The following is a 12469-nucleotide window of genomic DNA, read 5'->3' as shown; positions in this document are numbered from 1 at the left end:
AATCAGTACTGTCGCTCTCTATACACATTTCGCGCGATTGCAAAGTGAAAGCAAAAAACAAGCGCAAATTCAAACGCGATTTCAATATGTCACATATTGACAGTGGCTCACTGATGCCAATGACATAATTGCCCAGCTACATTTCCGAAAGAATGCAAAAGCATTGACATATATTTTTCCTTCCTACAATAGCCCGACGGGCAGGGCAGAGATAGATTTTGGTAGCCTGACTGGAAAAATCGCTAGCTCCGGGACGTCGGGCTAGCGATTTTGCGAGCCCTGTATCTGATTGAGGAATCACTCATCTTTGGAAAAGAGAGTTTATTACAGAGAAATGGCTCTTTCCAAAATAAAAGCTATACTATACGCTTCTTCTGGGCTATATTCTCAGTAGCATATTGTAGCGGGTCAGGGCTGTTCGGGGTTCTGTTTGTACAGCTATGTTTTGTTTATGTTGCCATAGTGACGGGTGACGCCCTCTCGCTGCGACGGTGTGTCCTTCCGGGGTCAGAGGGCGCCCTGTGTGTTGTTGTTGTTGTTGTTGCTGTGCGGTTGCCGCGCTGAGCAGTTAGCTAGCGGCAGTGTTCTTCTGCAGATGTCAATAAACGGCTGTGCTCCCTGGCTAGCTCACGGGAAGCAAGACCAAACGACACCTCCGTTTCCTCGTTGTCTGAGCTCGCCACATTGGTGTCAGAAGTGGGATGATGGTGGCACCTCATGTTCTGACCCGAGTGACTTTTCCCCGCCGGTCGTGAACGGCCGGTGCGCCAAAAGAAGGCACCTGGACATTTGCAGGACTTTGTGTGGGGTAATGGGGTCGTCGGGGACGACTGACCCCTTAGGTGGGGGCTATGTAGCGGGTCAGGGCTGTTCGGGGTTCTGTTTGTACAGTTATGTTTTGTTTATGTTGCCATAGTGACGGGTGACACCTTCTCGCTGCGACGGTGTGTCCTTCCGGGGTCAGAGGGCGCTCTGTGTGTTGTTGTTACTGTACGGTTGCCGTGCTGAGCAGTTAGCTAGCGGCAGTGTTCGTCTGCAGATGTCAATAAACAGGGGGGGGGGGCTAGACGGCCAACACGTTAACGAGCTAACTGCGCTAACACACTAGTTCCCACCCATGTAATTGAGCATTGCGTGGCACATCCAACATACTGTTTTACTTTAGTCCATGACGCGCTTACCTTCAGGGTCATACGTCACATGAAAACCAAAATAATTCCAAACGCCAGATCTGAATGAGGGTGGGGGAGGTTCAATTTGCCATGTTGCAAGGACAGCTTAACTTCTGTCTCGCTAGCTTGCCCTGCGCTCTTCCTTCTGACGATATTGTCTGTGTTGAACGCTCAGTGGATCTGCGCTCAACAGTGCAGCCTAGGCGGAGTAGTCGAACGCAGATTCACTGAGCGCTCAACACAGACAGCATCGTCAGAAGGAAAGTTGATAAAATAAATTACAAATTTTGTATTGTTCGATACATATGCGTACCGAACCGAAAGCACGGTATCGAACGGCTCAATATCGATACGAGTATCGTTGCACCCCTAATATATATGTATATATATATATATATATATATATACTCTTTTGTACAGTTGGGCTAACGATTCATTACACAACTTCTCTTCATATTAAGTGAGTAAAATGAAACCTGGGTTCTATTTTAGTAATCTATTTTAATGTTGCGAACTCAGCTAGAAGGCACAGACATGATTTTTAAAGTTTGGTCAACCTTTATAATGTCTATGTCAGCATTTCTTACTTTAGCATCTGCTTGTTACAGTTTTTTAATTAGGAAGCAGTTTTCTTGGTCAGTCTTTGTTTATTTTGTTTTTTTTTTCTTCTTTTTTTTTAGGCATGTCAGTGTGTTTTAGCAGTGTGAATGTGTGTGCTATCTCTCTCCAAAGCTTCATGAATTGCAGCCAGGAGAATGTGACAGTGTGAAGTAGAGAAAGTCAGTAGTTGGCAACGGATAAGAGAGAAGAACAATACCTAGCAAAGTAGTATTTTCTGCTTTAAACTCAGGTTTGAAGAATACATACTGTACAGAGATTTTTTTTTATTTATAATGCCTTACAATTTTTTTCTTTGTTTAAATTCTGTTTACATTTGAGCAGCCCCATCAAAACTAAACTTAAGAGCAGCTTCTTTTATTTTCTATTTTTTGAAGAAAACAACTGTCAAGTGACATTCGGAGCAGGAGAAATGGTTTCACTTTGTTTCCTCTTGTAAATCTTCTCCATATTCTTAGTCAAACCTGTCAAAGCACACCTGCTCGACATTTAAAACTTTAAATAAAATCACAGTCATTTTATCGTTTTTTTAATTTCATGTAATCTATCAGTGTAAAACACTGATTAAGTGATGTCATTAAAAATATTCAAAACTGAACTCAAGAGGTAATTGTGCTTTTGATAACTACGTCCAAATCAATTTTACTGGACTTCTTGAAAATTGTTGAAATGACTCTTTACATCCTCACAAAGAATTATTTTTCAAAATGCATGCAGGCCAGTCAACTATAAATGCTCAGTACTGTATGTGTTGCCGAAGGCAAGGGAATGAAATTGCAGAGAAATGCACAACAGCACTGCTTGTGAAATTAAATCACTCCTTCAAAAAATGTCTCTAGTTTTATCTCAGATATTTTCCTGTAAAGTGGAAAGTTGTTGCACCCTATGGTAATCTAATTTCAGTCTCTCTTTTTTTCCCCCCTCTCGTCTCCCCTCTTGTCCCTCCCTCTCTCCTTCTGCCTCTCCCCTGTTTCGCTCCTTTTCTTTGCAGTTTGAAGTGCTGAAGTGCTTCTTAAGGTAAGAGTGTCTCATTTCATGTTTTCCTTTTCTTGTTCAGTACTTTTCTTCGTCTGATTTTCTACCCATAAAACACAGCATGCCATCAGCACTTGGCACAGTGTGTGTTTCACGGAACAGTCTGCGTCCTCAAAATTTATTTGGCTCAGTATTCTGCTCACTGAAACACAATGAAATTGTGTTAAGATAACAAAGAGACACTCTGGGTAGCACTCCCACTGCACTCAGCTGGTATAGCCATGGTCTGAAATGTACAGAGCAGAATCAGCAGCCAGTATTACACTTTCCATTGGGATTTTATAGCACGTGTGATATATTTTCATCCTTGTATTAGGCAATAAATATTTTTAAATCAACATATAAGGAGAAGCTGTTTGGCAATTCCGTACACAAACTATAATAAAACACAGTAAGTCCTCTTCTGTGGCATCTTACGACTGAATCTGAACCCGTCTGCAAATCAACAAGAGCAAAAAAAATAAAAATACCTTACAGTTTTTAAAAAGCAATGCCAATATTGTTGTTTATTTGTAGACTACAGGTTTCAGCTTTAGTAAATCTCAAACGTATTACTTTCAGGCTGCAATGTTCTGTAATAATATCAGCAGACTCACAATACTTTCAAAAGAAAATTAAATGTGCTTCAATGCCATACAGCTGGGTTTGACCTTGTGTTTGGGCATAAAAGATGTCTCTGTAATATCTGCAATGTCACTGTTATGTGGAGTTCTGGTAAGAGGACACCAAGCACAGGCACTCAGGCAGCATGAATAGGAAAAGTAACTTTAATAAACTAACTAGCAAAAGCAACAAAAGCTGTAAAGTCCAGACAACGCTGATAAAAAAGGCAAATGGCAAAGTAATCAGAAGACTAGAGATGCAACGCTCAACTGGGATGCAACTGGAATCAGACAGTTTCCAGTGTTCTTGGCCTGGAAGGTCACATTACATTACCTTTTCATGTATGCACAACACGGGAACAGCAGCGCCACAGCTACATGCTAACATGTTGTTAGAGTAGAAGCCCCTCACTTTGAGTGGAGACCAGTGTTGGTCAAGTTACTTGAAAAAAGTAATCAGTAACTAATTACTGATTACTTCCCCCCAAAAGTAATCCCGTTACTTTACTGATTACTTATTTTCAAAAGTAATTAATTACTTAGTTACTTAGTTACTTTTTAAAAACACGATTTACAACCTGAATAGGTGATAAAGCGATAGATCTTTCTACTTTTACTGCATAATCCATCATACAAAATGTAATCAAATGGAAAAGTCTCTTTTTTTAAACTTGTTTTATCAGTTTTAATCTTTTAACTTTATGCATCAAGCAAAAATTTAATTATATGCAACATTCTCTGACTTGAATAAATTAGTTTAACATTTAAAGCTATTTTCTGCACATTCCAGCACATAAAATAAAATATCTTTGTGTTTACACTCACTCTTTCAAATAGATGCAAGTAAAACACAGCTGAAAATAAATAAAGTCAAACACTCAGCGGTGCTGTTGCTCTATTTTCACCTGTAAAGCAGGACTGCGGTAGGCGGAGGTTTACCCTGGTGCAGGTGTGCCGCGGTCAGTTGAAGAATCCGCAACTTTCTCTGTGAGTTTCCCATTACGTCATGGCGCACTCGGTGCTTGCTTGGAAGTTTAGGGTTTTTTTTCGCTGTAAAAAGAAGTTTTCTTCCCACGCACAATGGACGCTAATGTTTTTGTCACTTTTTATGGAATCAAACTCAAAGTAAGGTCAGTACTTCCACGCTTTAAACGCTGCACGCTCATACTCTCTCCCACAATCGATATGTGATCCATTGTTGATCTGCAGACAGCTGTTGTCACTAACGGCGCACTCGCTTACGTCACTGTCGTGAGACATTCTCGCAAAAAATCACGGTTTTAGTAACGCAGTAACGCAGCGTTCCTACGGGAAAGTAACGGTAATCTAATTACCGTTTTTGCAATAGTAATCCCTTACTTTACTCGTTACTTGAAAAAAGTAATCAGATTACAGTAACGCGTTACTGCCAATCTCTGGTGGAGACAGTATGGAATGTTTGCCAAATAAACCATTGGGGGACTACCATGAAAATGTTTGTAATAACAAACTTAATAAGACACTGAAATGACTATCATCCAGCTGAATATGTATATTTTAAAGATGCTAACAAAGGCAAAGTTGCTAAAGCTAAAGCTACCCAGAGCTCAGCCAGCAGCCTCAGTCTGAACAGTGAAAGGATGAAAGCAGAGATGATGGAACAGGTGAAAAAGACAAAATGGTTAATATTCTGTTATCTTTTGAACCTATAAGATAAGATAAGATAAGATAAGATAACCTTTATTAGTCCCACACGTGGGAAATTTGTTTTGTCACAGCAGGAAGTGGACAGTGCAAAAGTTATGAGGCAAAAATTAGAATACAATAAGAATAAATACAGTACACAACTGTACAGAATAGAATAAAATAAAATACTATATACAGTAGATAAAATAAAATAAATATACAATAAGATAAAAATAGAATACAAATACAAATACTATATACAACTGAGTAAAAATACAACGATGACAGAAAGGATTATTGCACTTATTATTGCACTATAACCATACTCATAACTCTAACTCATAACCATACCGAAAAATGATGCAAGTAAATGATGCTCCTGTTTGGTAGGATAAAATACAGGTAAAGATGATTGTACAACAACTCCAATATTTCTACCCCTGTTCTAAGAGCAGAAAACTTATTTTTCAGCTGTTTAAGTGAGAGAAGATCTAATGACTCACTAAAGTTCAGGGTAAAAGTTTAGTTATTTCTCCTTTTTTCACTCTGTTGAACAACATGGTAAAAATAGGTAATAATAGGTTAACTAAAATAAAGTCACGATGCATCAGTGCAGAGTTCTGTACAGAGTGCACATGTACATTCATATTCAGCTAAAGTAAGCAGCGTGTGTTGGGTAAACTACAGTTCACAGGTATTCTTTCTCTGTGATAAAGCAGAAATCATTTTTGGAAAGTTATTCATAGTTACAGAAAATGGACAAAGCAGCGTTTTACCAAAAAAAAAAACATTATTTGAAAGATGTTGAAAGAATTTTTAGATTTAACAGTGAAAGGAGCAAAAGGTTGTTAAAGGTTTAATCTTTGATTTTGAATGCTTAACACTGGAACGTGTCAGTAACAGTGGAATAAAATACTAATAATCATGGCAGGCTATGTCACATCTACTTCAGAAGGACAAGCTGAGAGGGATGCCGGTCCAACAAAGAATTTAAGAAGGTTTTTTTACCAAAGGTGCAATGTTAACCTTTGGTACAAACCTCAGTTATTTGTGTGTGTGTGTGTGTGTGTGTGTGTGTGTGTGTGTGTGTGTGTGTGTGTGTGTGTGTGTGTGTGTGTGTGTGTGTGTGTGTGTGTGTGTGTGTGCGTGCTTGCGTTTTATTGTTACCCGAGGTAGTGTGAAAAAGCATGTGTGTGTGTGTGCATGTGCGCTTGGGAGGGCATATGCCTACATCTTAGTCTCTGTGTCTTCCTTGTGTTTGTGTCTGGTTCAGTGTTTTGAGTGGGCTCTGCTGGGACTTTGTGTGGAGCCTCATTAGTGGCTAAGGTTTGGCTGGCGTGCTGCTACTGAAGATACTCGGGGCACAAAGTCATATGTTACTCTACTGCTGGCCCATCTGCCACATTGGCCCTCACTTGATACTCTTGAGGTTTGTTTAATTTTTTTGTGCACGTAAATCTTTGTAAGCAAAAATTCACCAGGCACTGTACTTAAGTACAGTTATGAGGTATTGGTGCTTTACATGTATTTTAAAAAAAATACAGTCCAAAAGGAAAAAGTGCTCCTTACGCAATATTAAATGTAAAAAATGTAATAAAATATGATTATTATGGAACAAATGTTTTGAACATTTGATACTGGGTTTCCTAAAACAAAACTGGAACAACAATGTACCCCTCTGCTATGTCAGCCCTTCTAGTTTAAAAAGTAAGATAATAAAAATCTGTGTTAATAATTCATTGTCCTGCTAGGAAGCATATTATAACACTGCTGTATTTCTTAAATCAGTGTTTGTTTTCGGTATTTTCAGTGACCTAGCACCTTTAAAATTAAACTATTAACTATTATATGCCATACATGCACTGAAGTGTAAATAATTATGATAGGATTACTTTGATGATAGACTAATAGACATCATGCAAATGATTTTTTCTTTTAAGTGTAGACATAATTATATAGATATTTGTTTGCATTTTTCATAAAGGTGTTTTTTTTACAGTATTTCTATTTAACATTGCTTTTATGTTCAAAATCAACGGCTTTGGGTCAGCTGAATACCCTGTCCTCCCTAATCAATAGGAAAGGTATTGCACTATATTCATAAGGATGACCCACAGCAAAATCGGGCCTAGTAAGCATCAACCATTTACCAAGACAAGAGAAAAGGAGGAGCTTAGCTAGACCATCAACATCAAGCTAAAGGAGAGAGTAGACTAAAGTTAGTGACATTCAATAATGGCATGTTGAGTGAAAAGAGAAGTGCTCAGTGTATCATGGGAAGTCCCCCCCCCAGCCTGAGCCCACAGCAGCATAACTAAGGTTTATGCTAAGGTCATCTGATCCAAAAAGGAACATTTTTACCTATTCTTAAAAACAAAGGGTATTTGTGTCCTGAACCCAAAATGGGAGCTGGTTTCACAGGTGAGGAGCCTCTCATTCTACATGAGGAAACTCTAGGAACCATGAGTAAGCTTGCAGTTTGAAAATGACATGGTCTGCAGGGAACCTATGAAAATAAGTTAATATGAGTCAAATATAATCTCTCTTTCTGGATAGTACACTCGCTGCAGTATTTTGGATTAACTCAAGTTTTTTTCATCTTAGAAAAACCTCATAATAAGGAATTACAATAGTCCAGCCTAGAAGTAACAAATCCATGGAATAGTTTTCAGTATTATGCTGAAACAGGATTTTGACTTTTCTGTGAAATAGAGAAGGTTTGGTCTTTGGTCACTAGCAAATTACAGTAGTTACATAATTTGTGGAAGATGGTGACTTGTCTCCAAGCACTCACCAGCTAGAATCATTGTTAATGATGTAAATTGTGTTGTTTAAAATATATTTAAAGGGTTAAATGATCTGTAATACTAATGGAAAACCATTATTTAGTTTTTCTCAGTTGATCAGAACTGATACTGAATGGAAACAATTTGTCTATTGAGACAAAAGGTTACACTGCACGATAAGGGAAGTTGAATCATAATGAATTTATCCATGACTTCATGCATTAAAAAAATAATTAAAGGTGAAGTAGACAACATGTTTTGCCTCATTGGCTATAAAAAATATCTATGTTAACCTTTCAGTATATTAGAATTTAAGTGGTCCTCGAGAGAATGAGACTCCTGGCAGTTAATGAGGTTTTCATGAAATAATGAATGGCTTTTCATACATTAAGGCATTTTTGAATTTGTGATCGTTCATGTACCTACACACAACACCTGTTAAATATTCTATTTACAGCTTTTGTTTTTTTTTAAGGAAAAAAAATCTCTGAGGGCTACAATCAATTTGATCCAAATGAGTCTTTGCCTTTGTGTTAAATGATACAACCAATAAAAAAATTAATTTACAGTGACGTTGGGTAGGCGATTGTGGAATACACCAGGCACAGACACACGCACACACAGGTATGTACTGCCAACTTCCACATTTATTGAAGCTTTGAGTTTTGGGTTTTGACAGCTGACTCAGTCGTACAGTCTGACAGCTCACGAGCCCAGCTGATCTCTTCTCTGGCCGCCCCTCCCCGTCTCACTATAAAAACAGCGGAGGGAGACCATCATCAGTACATAAACACCATCAGCTGTTCTTACCGGCCTCGCAGCGCCGCCCTGTTGAGCCTTCTGCTGCACTCCTCCCCTGCAGCTGCGCCCGGGGCCACGCCTCCGCCACACACCCCCACCGCCCGTTCGAGGCCGGGGAGCCGTCCGGCCGAGCCAACTCCCCCCCGCGAGCGAGAGAGAAAATCGGCCACCGCCATCTGCGCCCCCGGCCTATGGATCACCTTGAACTTAAAGGGCTGCAACACCAGATACCACCGGGTGATCCGGGCGTTGGCATCCTTCATGCGGTGGAGCCACTGCAGCGGGGCGTGGTCCGAACAGAGGGTGAATGAGCGTCCCAGGAGGTAATAGCGCAGGGAGCCGACCGCCCACCGGATGGCCAGGCACTCCTTCTCCACGGTGCTGTACCGGCGCTCGCGCTCCGCTAGCTTCCGGCTGATGTACAGGACAGGGCGGTCAGCCCCCCTCACCTGCTGGGACAAAACGGCTCCCAGCCCTCTGTCCGAGGCGTCAGTCTGCAGAACAAAAGGGAGGGAAAAGTTAGGAGTGTGAAGCAGCGGCTCCCCACAGAGAGCCTTTTTCACCTGCACAAACGCCGCCTGGCACGGCCCCGTCCACTGGACCAGATCCGGGGCACCCTTTCGAGTGAGACCGGTCAGGGGGCTGGTTAGCTGCGCAAACCCCGGCACAAAGCGACGATAGTAACCCGCCAACCCCAAGAACCGTCTCACCTCCTTTTTCGTCCTGGGGCGCGGGCAGGATGCGATAGCCGCCGTCTTCTCCACCTGTGGACGCACCTGCCCGCCCCCCAGGTGGTACCCCAGATACTGCACCTCCCTCCGTCCAACCGCGCACTTCTTCGGATTGGCCGTGAGCCCCGCCCCCCTCAGGGACTCCAGGACCGCGGCCACCCGCAGCACATGCTCCGCCCAGGTGTCGCTGTGGATGATCACGTCATCCAGGTAGGCGGCAGCATACGCTGCGTGCGGACGCAGTACCCGGTCCATGAGACGCTGGAAAGTGGCCGGGGCCCCGAACAGGCCGAACGGAAGTGTCACGAACTGGTACAAACCGTACGGAGTGGAGAAGGCCGTTTTCTCCCTGGCCTCGGCAGACAAGGGAATCTGCCAATAGCCCTTGGTTAAGTCCAGTGTCGTGAAAAAGCGGGCCGTGCCTAACCGGTCCAGGAGCTCGTCGACCCGAGGCATGGGGTAGGCATCAAAGCGTGACACTTCGTTCACCCTGCGATAGTCGACACAGAACCGTATAGACCCATCCTTCTTCGCCACCAGAACGATGGGGCTACACCAGGCGCTGTGCGACTCTTCTATTACTCCCATCCTCAGCATTTCCGCCAATTCCCTCTGCACGATTTTTCGCTTGTGCTCCGGGAGCCTGTAGGGCCGTGAACGCACCGTCACGCCAGGCTGCGTCACGAAATGGTGCTCGATGAGGGACGTCCGGCCGGGCAGGGGGGAGAACACGTCCGCAAAACGCTGTTGCAACGCGACAACATCCGCTCTCTGGGCCTGTGTGAGATGGTCATCACAAGGGAGGGAGGCGGGAATGATAGAATTTGGCACCTCAGGCCCCAACTCATCTCTCTCCTTCACCAGGCTCACCAGAGAAGCGGTTTCAGCCTCTCTCCACTGTTTGAGGAGATTGAGGTGATAAATCTGCGTGGCTCCTCCCCTGTCCGACCGAGCGACCTCATAGTCCACGTCCCCGACTCGCCGTGTGACCACAAAGGGTCCTTGCCACTTGGCGAGCAACTTCGAGCTGGAAGTAGGGAGTAACACAAGCACTTTATCTCCCGGTGAGAATTGCCTGAGTCTAGCCCCTCTGTCATACAGGCGTTGCTGACGCTGCTGAGCCTGGAGCAAATTCTCCCGTGACAACCTCCCCAAAGTGTGGAGTTTTGCTCTCAGGTCCAACACGTACTGAATCTCATTTTTGGCGGGGCTCGGACCGTCCTCCCAGCTTTCTTTAATCAGGTCGAGCACCCCACGTGGCCTCCTGCCGAACAGCAGTTCAAAGGGAGAAAATCCCGTGGAGGCCTGGGGCACCTCCCGCACTGCGAATAACAGAGGGTCTAGCCAGTGATCCCAATTGCGTTCATCCTCGTTAATGAACTTACGAATCATGGACTTTAAAGTCTTATTCAGCCGCTCCACCAGCCCGTCAGTCTGAGGGTGGTAGACGCTGGTCCGAATAGATTTAATGCCCAGTAATTCGTACAGTTCCCGCAGTGTACGAGACATAAACGACGTGCCCTGGTCAGTCAGTATCTCTTTCGGGATTCCGACTCGGGAGATGAAATGAAACAGTGCCTGCGCCACACTCTTTGCAGAGATGGTGCGCAGCGGAACTGCTTCCGGGTACCGCGTTGCGTAATCCACCAGGACTAACACAAAGCGGTAGCCGCGTGCACTCCGGTGAAACGGCCCGATGAGGTCCATGCCGATGCGCTCAAACGGGACCTCAATGAGGGGGAGAGGGCGCAGCGGCGCCTTCGGTATGGCCGGCTGGTTAACAAGTTGGCAGTCCGGGCAGGACGCGCACCAGCGGCGCACATCCGCTCGGATGCCCGGCCAATAAAATCGGGCCGTTATTCGCTCCAGAGTTTTCTCGTAGCCCATATGCCCTGCCATGGGGTTATAGTGGGCCGCCTGGAAAAGCGTTTCCCGGCGGCCCTGCGGCACCAACAACTGGGTGTGTGTTTCCTCGGTCTGAGTGTCACGACTCACTCGATATAACCGGTCGTTTAATAAGATGAAACGCGGGTAGGTCTGCGCGGCCTCAGGGCGCACCACGTGACCATCAATAGCCATCACTTGGTCAAAGGCTGAGCGTAGGGTGCCGTCACGAGACTGCTCCAGTGGGAAATCACCCATGGGGGACACTTCCGGGGCCGGCGGGACGTCCCGTGAGGGACCCGCCGGCTCCTCCCCCCCGGAGTCGGTGTCGGACGACCCCGCGTCACCGCTGAATGCCGCGCACACGCTACACCCCGCTTCCGGTCGTGATCGCACCCCCGCGTACTGCCCCAATAGCTGATGAAACCCCGGCCAATTGGTACCCAGAATCAGGGGGTGCGACAGGCGCGGGCTAACCGCCGCCGTTACTCTATGCATTTTGCCCTTATACTTTAATAACAGCGGCACTATGGGATACCTGTGAACGTCACCATGCACACACCTCACCTCCACCCATTCTGCCTCCAGCAATGCCCCGGGGCGAACCAAGCTTTGGTGTACGAGGGTCTGCGTGCAGCCCGTGTCCACCAACGCCTGGCGTATACCCCCTCGAGTCCTTACCGGAATACTGTATGTCCCTCCTGGACCGGGGGAGGGTGCTGGGGCGCCAGCAACGCGGAACACCTGCCCCACTTCCATAAGCGGACAATCCCTCCTCAGGTGCCCCGGCTGCCCGCACTTCCAACACTCCGGCCCCGGCGTCTGTGCTGCTCTCCGTGGCTCGGGGGCGGCTCCACTTGGCTCGGCTCCCCTGGACGGCATCAACGCCGCGAAAGGGTTAGTGGGGCTCAGCGCCGGCAGCCGCTCGGCCTGCCCTGGTGCCGGCACACGGCGCCTCGGGGCCGGCACTGGGGCCTGTTTGTTCGGCCTCCGTCCGGCGTCCCCGGGTTCCCCTGCTCCAGCGGCAAGGTGGTCCTCCGCCAGCGTCACTGCTACCTCCAAGCTGGCGGGCCGGTGGCACCGGACCCATCTCGCCGTCTCCGCTGGCAACCCCTCCGTGAACTGCTCCAGCACCACCTTGTCCACCAGCTTCGTCTCGCCCGCCGATGCCCCCG

The 12469-nt window shown here is 45.6% G+C and overlaps 1 protein-coding gene across 25 annotated transcripts in view; it reads left to right on the top strand.

The window, feature by feature from the left end:
- The window catches only part of ptprdb (protein tyrosine phosphatase receptor type Db), a 159523-nt gene that overhangs the window by 21906 nt on the left and 125148 nt on the right, over nucleotides 1-12469 (top strand). For all 25 annotated transcript variants that reach the window (XM_026170790.1, XM_026170809.1, XM_026170799.1 and 22 more), the window contains exon 3: nucleotides 2782-2807. The gene's annotated coding sequence lies outside the window, so the exon portion shown is untranslated. The remainder of the gene's footprint in view (nucleotides 1-2781; nucleotides 2808-12469) is intronic.

The sequence above is a fragment of the Astatotilapia calliptera genome, chromosome 6, assembly GCF_900246225.1.
Source record: "Astatotilapia calliptera chromosome 6, fAstCal1.2, whole genome shotgun sequence".
In the NCBI taxonomy this organism is placed as follows: domain Eukaryota; kingdom Metazoa; phylum Chordata; class Actinopteri; order Cichliformes; family Cichlidae; genus Astatotilapia; species Astatotilapia calliptera.
The sequence above is the reverse complement of the archived record's forward strand: the minus strand, read 5'-3'. Positions and strand labels throughout refer to the sequence as shown.